The sequence below is a fragment of the Nyctereutes procyonoides genome, unplaced genomic scaffold (assembly GCF_905146905.1).
Source record: "Nyctereutes procyonoides isolate TBG_1078 unplaced genomic scaffold, NYPRO_anot_genome, whole genome shotgun sequence".
NCBI classification, from domain to species: Eukaryota; Metazoa; Chordata; class Mammalia; order Carnivora; family Canidae; genus Nyctereutes; species Nyctereutes procyonoides.
The window spans coordinates 27,583,876-27,596,239 of NW_026575126.1; the positions used below are offsets into that span (position 1 = coordinate 27,583,876).

General features: G+C 38.9%; 1 pseudogene; it reads left to right on the plus strand.

Annotated features, from left to right (window-relative positions):
• The first annotated feature begins 3,490 nt into the window (after nucleotides 1–3,490).
• On the plus strand, nucleotides 3,491–4,242 carry LOC129519800 (ubiquitin-conjugating enzyme E2 N-like; annotated as a pseudogene).
• Nucleotides 4,243–12,364: the final 8,122 nt, after the last annotated feature.

Consider the following 12,364-nt stretch of genomic DNA (forward strand, 5'->3'; position numbering starts at 1 on the left):
ACTTCCAGAAGGAAGCTCCCAACTGTCCTAATGCTGTCTTTCTAGACGGAAAAACAACAGAACTTGACACAAGCAAGCCCTCTGGCATCTTGTAGGTCCTCTTTAGCATTTGAAAGTTCTTTTGAAAACCTCCCAAGTTCCGTACCCTCAACTCCCACATACATAATCAGTCCCCTCTCCCCCCCCCTCCCCCCGCCGCCCTTACAGGCCCGGGGCTCTTCCTGTCCACAGGTACTGTCCCTGTGCTTTAATAAAATCACCATTTTGTACCAAAGACATCTCCAAACATCACCCCACCAAACCTTACCTACATTCAAAATCTACATCATAAAGAGCCACAATGAGGCAAGTGTTTATTTTCAGTCAAAGAATTGCAATTTAGGGACCACAGATACAGGGAGTAACACAAGTTGTGTCCCACTCATAGGGTGAAACCAAGGGGTTTTTATGTAGGGAAGGAAGGGAGGGAGAAGGTCCTTCTAGCTAGACTAAGAATCAAATTGACATGAGACAGATTAACAGGAGAAAATTAAATTTTGTATGTACAGAGAATCCACGACAGACATAAAAGTCCAAAGAGGGAAGCAATATGAAGTTTATGTGAACTAAGGAGAGGGGTAGGGGTCTGAGGATGCAGAGGGGTAAGGACCACAGCCAGGATGATGGGAAGAGATGTAAACAAAACAAAAGTTGCCCTGTTACGCAGGTAAATTTCGTAGGTAAAGAGGAATCTCAGTTAATAGCTCTCTTCCTAATAGAAGCAGGCAATTGAGGGGGACCAAGAGAGCTTTAACTGAATCTTCTGGGGTTTTACTGCCTTTTTTAAAAAAAAGATTTATTTATTCATGAGAGACACAGAAAAAGGCAGAGACATAAGCAGAGGGAGATGCAGGACTCAATCCTGAATCCTGGGATCATGACCCGAGGGAAGGCAGCCACCCAACTGCCGAGCCACCCAGGTCCCTGGGTTTTGATTGCTTTTAAATCAAATTAACTTTCATGCCAATATGACCCATCTTGGAGTGGCCTGCCCTTGGGGGTGGCCCCTACATAACCAATCATGAATTCCCACACCAGAAATCTTTGGATTGGCAAATTTATGAATATATTTAATAATTTCTAGGAATGTGCTTTTTCATAGTATGATCTTTTCATAAAGCATAAGACATGTTTACTAAGAGAAACTAATTCAGCTTTAGTTACTCTGTAATAGAAGTAGATAAACCTGTATTCAGTACCTAATGTTTCATTGCTCTATCATATTTGAAAATGATCTAGATATTTAATGACTGTAACTTTACTCATCATTTAAGTCAGCAAAACTTTAAAGTGTCAGGTTACCAAAGGTTTTGGAAACTATTTAAAAGTTTGCCTACAAACCCTTTTATCTTATTAAATGTCTATTTAATTTAAAATTATGTGTAGACTGCCCATAAAACTTCATGAGGCATTAAAGTCAATCATTATTTTTTTCTGACAAATTTTGCAACAAAAGTTAACATGTACTTATTTGACTTTTAGTAATATAAGCAGAATAAAAGTTTTATATTCAATGCTGATAACTCTAAAGACATATCTATTTTAATTAAACCAACAACCTTAAATTAGCATTAATACTGAATATTTTCCCTTGATATAAAATCAGATCTCCTCCTCCAGAACTTGAAAAACATTTAGGTTGATTTCTATCTTTCTGAGTTTTAGAATACCCAATTCTCACAAGTGCTTGTCTTCAAACCAATTAAGAAGAACTCTTTTACAAATTAATTTTAGCAATGCCAGATGTAGAGTAAATATTTCACATGTACAACCTGTTTGGACACACATACAAATCCACAAACAAGATCCAACAAAATCTTATACTGGTTTTACTAATATTTGTGGAGAGAATGTTAAAGCTCCAATTTCCAAAGACCGCCCCCCCCCATAATGAAATACTTCTCCCTGAAATTTGTGTTTCAAAGAATGGCTCTTCGGCCCTAGCTAAAATAGGATAGAAAATTTACATCATAAAGCACAGATGAAGTACCTACATTTTCTCCAAAATGGACATTTAGAGCATTTCTGTCTGTTGTAGGTACTAGAGTCTGGATGCAAGAGAACTTTTAGCAATTTGTATTTTTTTAAAGGCGTCTTCCCCCCCACCTCCTGTTTTTTTCCCTCAGTTTCAGGAGATTATAGACTATATTTACATTTTAAAGACAAGATAAGATTTATAATTTCAAGGGACGGAGGAATAATGTAAAATCTTTTTTTAAAGTATAGGACAATTTTTTCCAATATCTTGATCTTTTATAACATCCACAAACATTTTGAGAGGAATAGGTAAGGTTTGTAGATTGTAAAATAGGTGGGCTTTGACTTGTTTCTAGAGTTGCATTTTTAGTTTTGTGGAAATTTATAAGGCAAAGACAGGTGTTCTAATTCCCCAAATAACTGGAATTACAGCCTGAATATGAAGTTATTAACTGTTTTCCTTTCTAAATTATATTCGTTCTTTTTTGTATATGAGGGAGTTTTTAACTACAGTGGGAATCAGGGGCATCTGGGGGGCTCAGTCTGTTGGGTGAATGCCTTTAGCTCAGGTGGTGATCCCAGAGTCCTGGGTGAGGCCTGGCTCAGACTATCTTACTCCTATGATCCAAAAGTTTACTTCCAAAATTAGTATAAGAAAGCAAAAGCCTTTGTTGCACAGCAAGCGAGGATGCCATGGTGAAAATTGTGTCTCCAGTCTCCCATGAAATCGTGAGACGCTTCTAGTCACAGACCCTGTAACCTGTGACACCGGGCAAGCATTTCTGGAATGGGACTTTCCAGCACTAACAAACCACATAGATTGAGACAACAAAGACTCCTATGGGCTGGAATCTCTCATGACAAACACCCCTGTGAATTGACACAACTGGAGAGAGAAAGAAACTCGGATCCCTAATCTATTCAACTGGCCACCAAGATGCACCCCAGTAAGTGCACCAGCCAAATGATAGAGACCAAAGAGAATATTCTCACTAGTCACAAAGCTAAGCTCTTAGGACACAGAACAGGACCAAAGGAAAAATATATGCACTTTAACAGCTTTAGTTAAATCTTGGGTCTCTTGAGCCAAACTCACACCTTAGAGGGATGACACGGAGTCATGTGTTGTTTTGCAATATTCCTCCTTGCAAGGAAGTTTTCTTGAGTTTGGCAGGTGACCTAGTGTCAAACTAACCCATTCCATGATCAGTTTATCCTAACATGGGAGTTTTCTTAAGGTGGCAAGTGCTCTGGGGCACCTGAATGGTTTAGTGGTTCAGCATCTGCCTTCTGCTTAGGGTGTGATCCCAGGGTCCTGGAATTGAGTCCCACATTGGGCTTCTCGCAGGGAGCCTGCTTCTCCCTCTGCCTATGTCTCTGCCTCTCTCTCTGTGTCTCTCAGGAAAAAATAAATAAAATCTTAAAAAAAAAAAAAAGGTGTCAAGTGTTCTAACAGCTTTTAAGTGTTCAACCCATGCCCACCAACTTTGCATCTTTGGTTCCTGTGATGTCCTTCAGCAACAATCTACAAGGTACAGCAAAGTTTGTCTAAACAGATGCTGGTCTGATGAGAACTGTGAATTTACCAGTCTATGGGGCTGGCTCCAACAGCAGGATTATAGGTCTATGCCTGCATTCTGTCCTTTTTATGACATTAGACATGAAAGACACAAAGAAAAACAGATCATCTCTGGGAGGAAATGAATCAATAACCAAAGAGTACTCTACAAGTGTCGAGACCAGAGGCCAAACTCGGGATCTGACAAGATAGCCGGGCTGCCCCACAGGATTATCAAGGAAACCCAGTATTTGCTGGCAGAACCAGTTCCTGGCATTAAAGCAGAACCAGATGAGAGCAATGCCCGTTATTTTCATGTGGTCATTGCTGGCCCCCAGGATTCCCCCTTTGAGGGAGGGACTTTTAAACTTGAACTATTCCTTCCAGAAGAATACCCAATGGCAGCCCCTAAAGTACGTTTCATGACCAAAATTTATTATCCTAATGTAGACAAGTGGGGAAGAATATGTTTAGATATTTTGAAAGATAAGTGGTGCCCAGTACTATAGATCCGCACAGTTCTGCTATTGATACAGGCTTTGTTAAGTGCTCTCAATCCAGATGATCCATTAGCAAATGATGTAGCAGAGCAGTGGAAGACCAACGAAGCCCAAGCCATAGAAACAGCTAGAGCCTGGACCAGGCTATATGCCATGAATAATATTTAAAATCGATCTGATCATCAAGTGTACATCACTTCTCCTGTTCTGCTAACACTTCTTCCTTTTTTGTTTGTATTTAATGGACACAGTCCTAGAAACATTACAGAATAAAAGCCCAGACATCTTCAGTCCTTTAGTGATTAAATGCATATTAGCAAATCTATGTCTTGTCCTGATTCACCGTTGTAAAGCATGAGCAGAGGCTAGAAGTACCATCTGGATTGTTGTGAAACGTTTAAAAGCAGCGGCCCCTCTCTGCTTTTATTCATTTCCCCCATCATGTTTTAAGTATAAAGCACTGTGAATGAAGGTAGTTGTCAGGGTTAGCTGCAGGGGTGTGGGTGTTTTTCTTTATTATTTTTTTTGATGGGGAGAGGTAGTTTTATTTTAATTTTATGGGCCCCTTTCCCTCTTTTCATGGTGATCTAATTGCATCAGTTAAAAGCAACTAACCAGTTCTTTAGAATATGCTCTCTAGCCAAGTCTAACTTTATTTAGACGTTGTAGATGGACAAGCTTGATTGTTTGAACCAAAATGGGAACATTAAACAAACATCACAGCCCTCTCTAATAACATTGTGACTTTGCTGTCAAGTGTAGAATCCTTCCTTTAAGAAAAAGCTTGTGACCATTTTGTATGGCTTGTCTGGAAACTTCTGTAAGACTTATGTTTTAGTAAAATATTTTTTGTTATTCTAAAAAAAAAAAAAAAAAGAAAAAGAAAAGAAACAACAACCACAACAAAAAAAACCCAGAGTACTCTACCAATTCAACCAAATTCACTAAGCTCAAGGAACTGATTCCAAAAATATTTTCTCCTGCTAATCTAAATTTAGAAAGAGAGAAAAAGGACTCTACCACTCTCCATTAGATTCCACAGCTAGAGATTCCAGGAGACTGATATAATAAGAAATCTTACCTTCTGCCAACTGTTTGGCAGATAGTTCTCAGCTATAGCAGTGTCTGCTGTGAGTGACACCCAAGAAGTTAAAGTATCTTGCCACCAGCTACACCAACTATTGGAGAACAAGAATTTCCTGTCCATTTCAAGGTCCTTCTAGCTGGACTAAGAATCAAGCTGACATGAGACAGATTAACAATAGAAAATCAAATTTAATTCCTTATATACGAGAAATCCACACAGACATGGGAATTCTAAAAATAGGCAGAATTAGGTCTATATGTTATCCTGAACTAGGAGAAGGGCATAGGGCTCTGAGACTTCAAAAAGAAGGAATGTAATTCATAAAAAAAAAATAAAAGAGAATAAATGGTAAACAAATGTTTGCTGCACCACTCAGTAACAATGGGACATAGAGGACTTTGATCCAGATTCCTCCCTGGCTACCATACCTAATTCATAGTATAATGCAGTTATCTATGGTGATAACTCTCTTCCTAGAGCAAAGTCGCTATCAAAGCTATTTTTAGGCTGGACACCTGGGTGGCTCAGTGGCTCAGTGGTTGAGCGTCTGTCTGTCTTTGGCTCAGGTTGTGATCCTGGGATTCTGGGATTGGGTTCCCCACCATCAGGCTCCCTGAGGGAGCCTGCTTCTCCCTCTGCCTGTGTCTCTGCCTCTCTCTGTGTGTCTCTCATGAATGAATAAATAAAATCTTAAAAAAGAAACCCATAAATGCTATTTTTAGGCAGAAGAGAAAGAAAAGAAAGAAAAGAAAGAAAAGAAAAGAAAGAAAAGGAAAGGAAAGGAAAGGAAAGAAAGAAAGAAAAGAAAAGAAAGAAAGAAAAGAAAAGAAAAGAAAAGAAAAGAAAAGAAAAGAAAAGAAAAGAAAGAAAAGAAAAAAAGAAAAGAAAAGAAAAGAAAAGAAAAGAAAAGAAAAGAAAAGAAAAGAAAAGAAAGAAAAGAAAATGCTTTGCCGTACTCTAGATGTTTCAGGCAGGTTCATACCTCCAGACTATCCCATCACATGTTCCTTCTGTGTTCCTCTCATTTTCTTTTCTTATCTTTCTTTCTCCTTATTACACATTTACTTTAAATGTCAGTAAAGTTATAAAGGTTCAGAAAGTTATATCTTTTGCCTGAAGTCTCACAGTTGGTTGGAAATAAAGTATCAATCGAATAGCATAGCCCCTCCTCAGATTTTAGGCTCTATAAGGAATATCTTTACACATTTTTAGTTTTGGAAAATCAGTTTAATTGTAGATACAGACACTTTCTCTTAGCCAAGTTACATTTTTTTGGGGGGGGGATTATTTTTCCTCTTTGTCAACATCAAGCTGCAATCAAACTTTATAAGACAACATAAAGGAGGGGCGCCTAAGTGGCATAGTCAGTTGGGCATCCAACTCTTGGTTTTGGCTCAGGTCTTGATCTCAGAATCATGAAATCAAGCCCCACATTGGGCCCCACACTCAACATGGAGTATGCTTGGGATTCTCTCTCCTCCATCTGCCCCTCCTGCTCATGCCCTCTCTTTCTCTCAAATAAATACATAAGGGGATCCCTCGGTGGCTCAGTGGTTTAGCACCTGCCTTTGGCCCAGGGTGTGATCCTGGAGTCCCGGGATCGAGTCCCACATCAGGCTGTCTGCATGGAGCCTGCTTCTCTCATCTGCCTGTGTCTCTGCCTCTCTCTTTCAGTGTCTCTCATGAATAAATAAATAAAATCTTAAAAAAATAAATAAATACATAAATACATAAACATAAATAAATAAATAAATAAATAAATAAATAAATAAATAAAATAAGACAACGTGAAGGAAAAATTAAATAAAAATACTTTAATTCCAAACTTTCTATTGAGTGGGTTGGAAGAACAAGTGTTTTTTTTTAATTAATTAATTAACTTATTTATTTATTCATGAGACACAGATGGAGAGGCAGAGACACAGGCAGAGGGAGAAGCAGGCTCATGAAGGGAGCCTGATGCAGGACTCAATCCCCAGGCTCCAGGATTATGCCCTGGGCCGAAGGCAGGTGCTAAACCACTGAGCCATTCAGGGATCCCCAAGAACAAGTATTGTTAAAATGTCTAAGCTACTCAGAGCAATCTATACATTCAATGCAATCCCTATCAAAATACCATCAACAATTTTCACAGAGCTGGAACAAATAATCCTGAAATTTGTATGGAACCAGAAAAGACCCTGAATAGCCAAAAGAAGGTTGAAAAAGAAAACCAAAGCTGGTAGAATCACAATTCCGGACTTCAAGCTCTGTTACAAAGCTGTAATCATCAGGACAATATGGTACTGGCATAAAAACAGACACACAGATAAATGGAACAGAATAGAGAGAACTCAGAAATGGACCCTCAACTCTATGGTCAACTAATCACTAATCTTCAACAAAGCAAGAAAGAATACCCAATGGAAAAAAAGACAGTCTCTTCAACAAATGGTATTGGGAAAATCGGACAATCACATACAGAAGAATAAAACTGGACCATTTCCTTACATCATACACAAAAATAAACTCAAAATGGATGAAAGACCTAAATGTGAGACAGGAATCCATAAAAATCCTAGAGAAGAAGCCAGGCAACAACCTCTTTGACCTCAGCTGCAGCAACTTCTTGCTAAACACATCTCCAAAGGCAAAGGAAACAAAGGCAAAAATGAACTATTGGGCCTTCCTCAAGATAAAAGCTTTTGCACAGCAAAGGAAGCAGTCGACAAAACCAAAAGACAACAGACAGAATGGGAGAAGATAATTCCAAATGTCTTATCAGATAAAGGGCTAGTAACCAAAATCTATAAAGAACTTATCAAACTCAACACCCAAAGTACAAAAAAATCCAATCAAGAAATGGGCAGAAAAGGGCAGCCCCGGTGGCCCAGTGGTTTAGCGCCACCTTTGGCCCAGGGCGTGATCCTGGAGACCCGGGATAGAGTCCCATGTCCGGCTCCCTGCATGGAGCCTGCTTCTCCCTCTGCCTGTGTCTCTGCCTCTCTCTGTGTGTGTCTCTCATGAATAAATAAATAAAATCAGAAAGAAAGAAAGAAAGAAAGAAAGAAAGAAAGAAAGAAAGAAAGAAAGAAAGAAAGAAAGAAAGAAAGAAAGAAAGAAGGAAGGAAGGAAAGAAGGAAGAAAGAAAGGAAGAAGAAGAAAGAAAGAAAGAAAGAAAGAAAGAAAGAAAGAAAGAAAGAAAGAAAGAAAGAAAAACAAGGTGTTTCAGTTAAAACATGAGTTAAGTGGTCTTGTCTATTTTTAATTTTAAAAACCAAATATTTTGGTTTTGGTCTACAGCTGAGCAAGAGGGCTTGCTGATAATCCACTGCCCTTTGGTTGAAATTGAGCATGCCCAACAACCAAGCTTACTTCAATTATGACAAAAAGATAATTTATGAGTACTTTCTGAGTTTAAATGTATTTAAGCCTTGGTACCAGAGCTGAATAAATGCTGTTCTGGTTTTCTAAAAGAGTAAATTAAGTTTTAAAAACTGCAGATACTGATGGCAATCCCTTACAAAACTGCTGATCACTAGGAGCAGCTTTGGTTAATAAATTATCTAAGTTAGGTTAATAAATTACCCAAGTTAGGTTAACCTCTGGTTAACTTCCTTTACATTTATCGAACTGGCTCATTAGAAGCATGCCATCAACATAACATAACTGGAAATTCATGTAGTTATTTAAAAAGTCCTGGTTGTATTCTAGGATCAAGTTGTGATAAAGGGAATCATTCCATGTCCCCCTCCCCACCTTTTAGCACTCTTAGTCAAGTGTTTCATACTCTTAGTCAAGTGTTTCATGACTAAGTGCTGGTATGAAGCATTTTTTAAAATTAAGAATAAAGTTTAATATCAGTCATGATCACTATAGCTGCAATAGTATAATGCATGTGGAAGTGGATAAATTATCTGACAAAGTATGTGATCTCACCTTTCAGCTAAGCTGTGCCCATTGCTGGATTTAAGCCTGTCCAAGTTTATTTGGGGAATTATATATGCAATCTCAACAGAACTCTGTCTGTATAAATAGCTGAGCTATCTCCTGGGAGAAAACTCATGATAAAGGAATCAGACATAACAAACTGATTCAGTAACAGAGCCTTGGTAGGAGGGGATGGACAATTCTAGCACAGAGTAGTGTGTCAATGATATTTATTTCCAAGAATGGTCTCTAAGGACCTATATTGCAATCCTGTAAAGAGGGGAGTGATATAAGTATAACCAAAGAACTGTGTATCGATTAGCTATTGCTGCAGAACAAATGACCACACATTTAGTAACTGCAAACAACACACATTTATTATCTCATAGAATCTGGGCACAATTTAGCCTGGTCCTCTGCTTAAAGATCTCTTCTGAAGCTGCAATCAAGGTGTCAGCCTGGGCTAGCATTTTTCCCAAAAGCTCCACTGGGGAGTCATCTGTTCCCAAGTTCCCCTGGTTGTTGGCAAGATTCAACTGTCTATGTTCTGTTGGACGGGGGCCTCCATTTCTTGCCTGCTGATAGCCAGTAGTGGCCCCCGAATCTTTTCACTGGGCCTCCCAACATGGCTTCTTGCTTCATGTATATGAACGCAGAAGGCAATCTACAGAGTCTGCTAGTAATATGGAAGTTACAATACCACGTAACATAATTGCGGAAGCACCATTCCTATCACTTCTGCCCTATGCTGTTGATCAGAAGCTAGTCACGGGTCGCACGCACACTCAAGGTAAAAGGGATACACAGGCAGGAATATCAGGTAACAGAAATCATTGGGGGCCAACTCAGGGTCTCTCTGTCTCAAACTAGAGTATCAAAAATTAAAAGCCATTAGGGAGGGCATCCGCAGCATGACTCTAGCACTGTTTTAACAGAGTGCAGCATAAGGGAAGAGAAACTCACTGTGAGTCTGAGAATAGAAGGAAGCTGGAGAGGACGCAGGAGCCAATCTGAGGCTGAAGGATGCTAAAACAAACTTAAAATTCTGTGTATTTCACCAGGCTTGAAAAGGGAAGCACTCAAGTTTGAATTCAGTAATTGTAAATATCCACATGGTGGCAGTAGGTGCCAGGACATTTGAAGTATTATGAGCAACTGAGAGTACAGGAAGCAAGTTTATCTCCCTCAGTGGCACCCCGTGTTTTCCTTTCTGTCTGATCACTAGAAGGAGCGGGAGGTGACTAGATCTTTCTACCCACCCACTCTCAAAGCACTATCTATAAAGCACTACCCTTGAAGAGTGAGGACCCAGACAGTTGATTGTATTCTTCCCACAATTCCTAGGACAGTGATAAGGGTCTCAGAGGGAAGGAATAAGGTTTCCTGAAATACATACTTATAAAGACCTCTCCTATCAAATACTAATAGCCAAATGAGTCAGCACAACATTAATTAAAAGGATCATACCTGGTGTGATGTAAAGTCAGTCTAGCTCAGAACTGACACTACTGGGAAATCCCAGGGGAAGAAAAGTATCAAATAAAATAAGGAATATTATCTCTACAAATGAGAGACATTAAACAGAAAGAATTAGTGCTATATATACACACAACCACAAACATTTGCATCTATTTACACATGTACTGTACAGAAATTCATAGCATTACCCAGTAAGAGTGGATAAATCTGGCATTAACAAAACAGGAGGTAACTCTATACATGTTCCAAAAAGGTGTTATTATCAGAGAAGTTTTATTTATTTATTTATTTATTTATTTATTTATTTATTTATTTATTTTAAAGATTTTATTTATTTTTTTAAGATTTTATTTATTTATTCATGATAGTCACACACACACAGAGAGAGAGAGAGAGAGGCAGAGACACAGGCAGAGGGAGAAGCAGGCTCCATGCAGGGAGCCCGACGTGGGATTCAATCCCAGGTCTCCAGGATCGCGCCCTAGGCGAAAGGCAGGCGCTAAACTGCTGCACCACCCAGGGATTCCCTCAGAGAAGTTTTATTACCTGAATTTAAGTATAAATTCAAAAAGCTAAATAAGACTTTTTCTGATTTTCCTATATGTTCTTAATAGTCGATATCTAGAGAGGTTAATATCTGGCAATGTTGAGATTTGTTTGATCTTAAGATATCCCACAAAGGCAGTTCGGTTTTGCAAAAGCAAAAATGTCTCATATCTTTAGGGGTTTTTTTCCAGGTAATATAACATTCCTGTGTGTCAAAAGGACAGCCAAAGAGAGAGAAAGCTGAAAGTGCCTTATGAAACCTGAATAGTAATGGAGATGACAAATAGTTAGCTAATCTTGGAGGAATGATAAATGCTAGTAGTATCCTCTGCCAACTATATGCCCACACAAACCACAATAACATGCAATCGTTTGAGGAGTTAATAATGTGAGCAAAGACTTGAGTTAACTGAGAAGGTAAGCTCCACAGAAATATGAGAGAAGCTTATTCCAGGATGAGAAAGCAACAAGAGCACTCTTGGTGTTTTCAAGGAAAACTGAAGTGCAATGAGAAAGGGGAAATGTGGCCAGCAGTGAGGTCAGAGGGAGAAGACCTCGTTAGCCATGGTGAGGGCTATGGATTTTACTCTGGGTGTGATAGAAAACCAGTGGAGGCTTGTGAGCAGGGAAACAACACAATTCATGGTTTTAATGATTGCTTTAGGACATATTTTAACTGTTATATAGAATATATATGAAATCCATGATTCATATTTATCTAGAGGGCTGGAGTAGTATGATAGCAGGACAAATGATGAGGTCTGAATGACAATGTATTTTGAAGGTTGAGCTGAAAAATTGGATGGATTGAGTGTGCAGATGGGGGACAGAATCCAGAATCATCTTAAGGTGTAGGAACAGAAGAGAGCACAGCATGTTAGGGAGAATATGAAGGTTTGGTTTGGGACAGATTAAACGTCAGATGCCCAGAGAATTTAGAGTCATTTCAGACCTAGCACCAGAACTTGGTGACTAGATGCACTGAACTTAGCAAAAAGGGAAGCCATACTCAGGAAAGGACCCATACTCAATCAAATGTCTCTTACGCTTGCCATGTCTGGCTCCCAGATGCACAATTTCTAATGCCTTCGGGTACACAACGAATACAACCAGGATTGGGAATCTCTGGTTTACATGGTTATAAGAAACTCAAAATATTTTCCTGCAATAATTTTAACATGCTAAGCAAATGCATCTGGCTCATATTCAGCTACAATTTATTTAAATAAAAAAAAGCTGCCATTGGAAAGGACATTTTTTTCCTTTCAA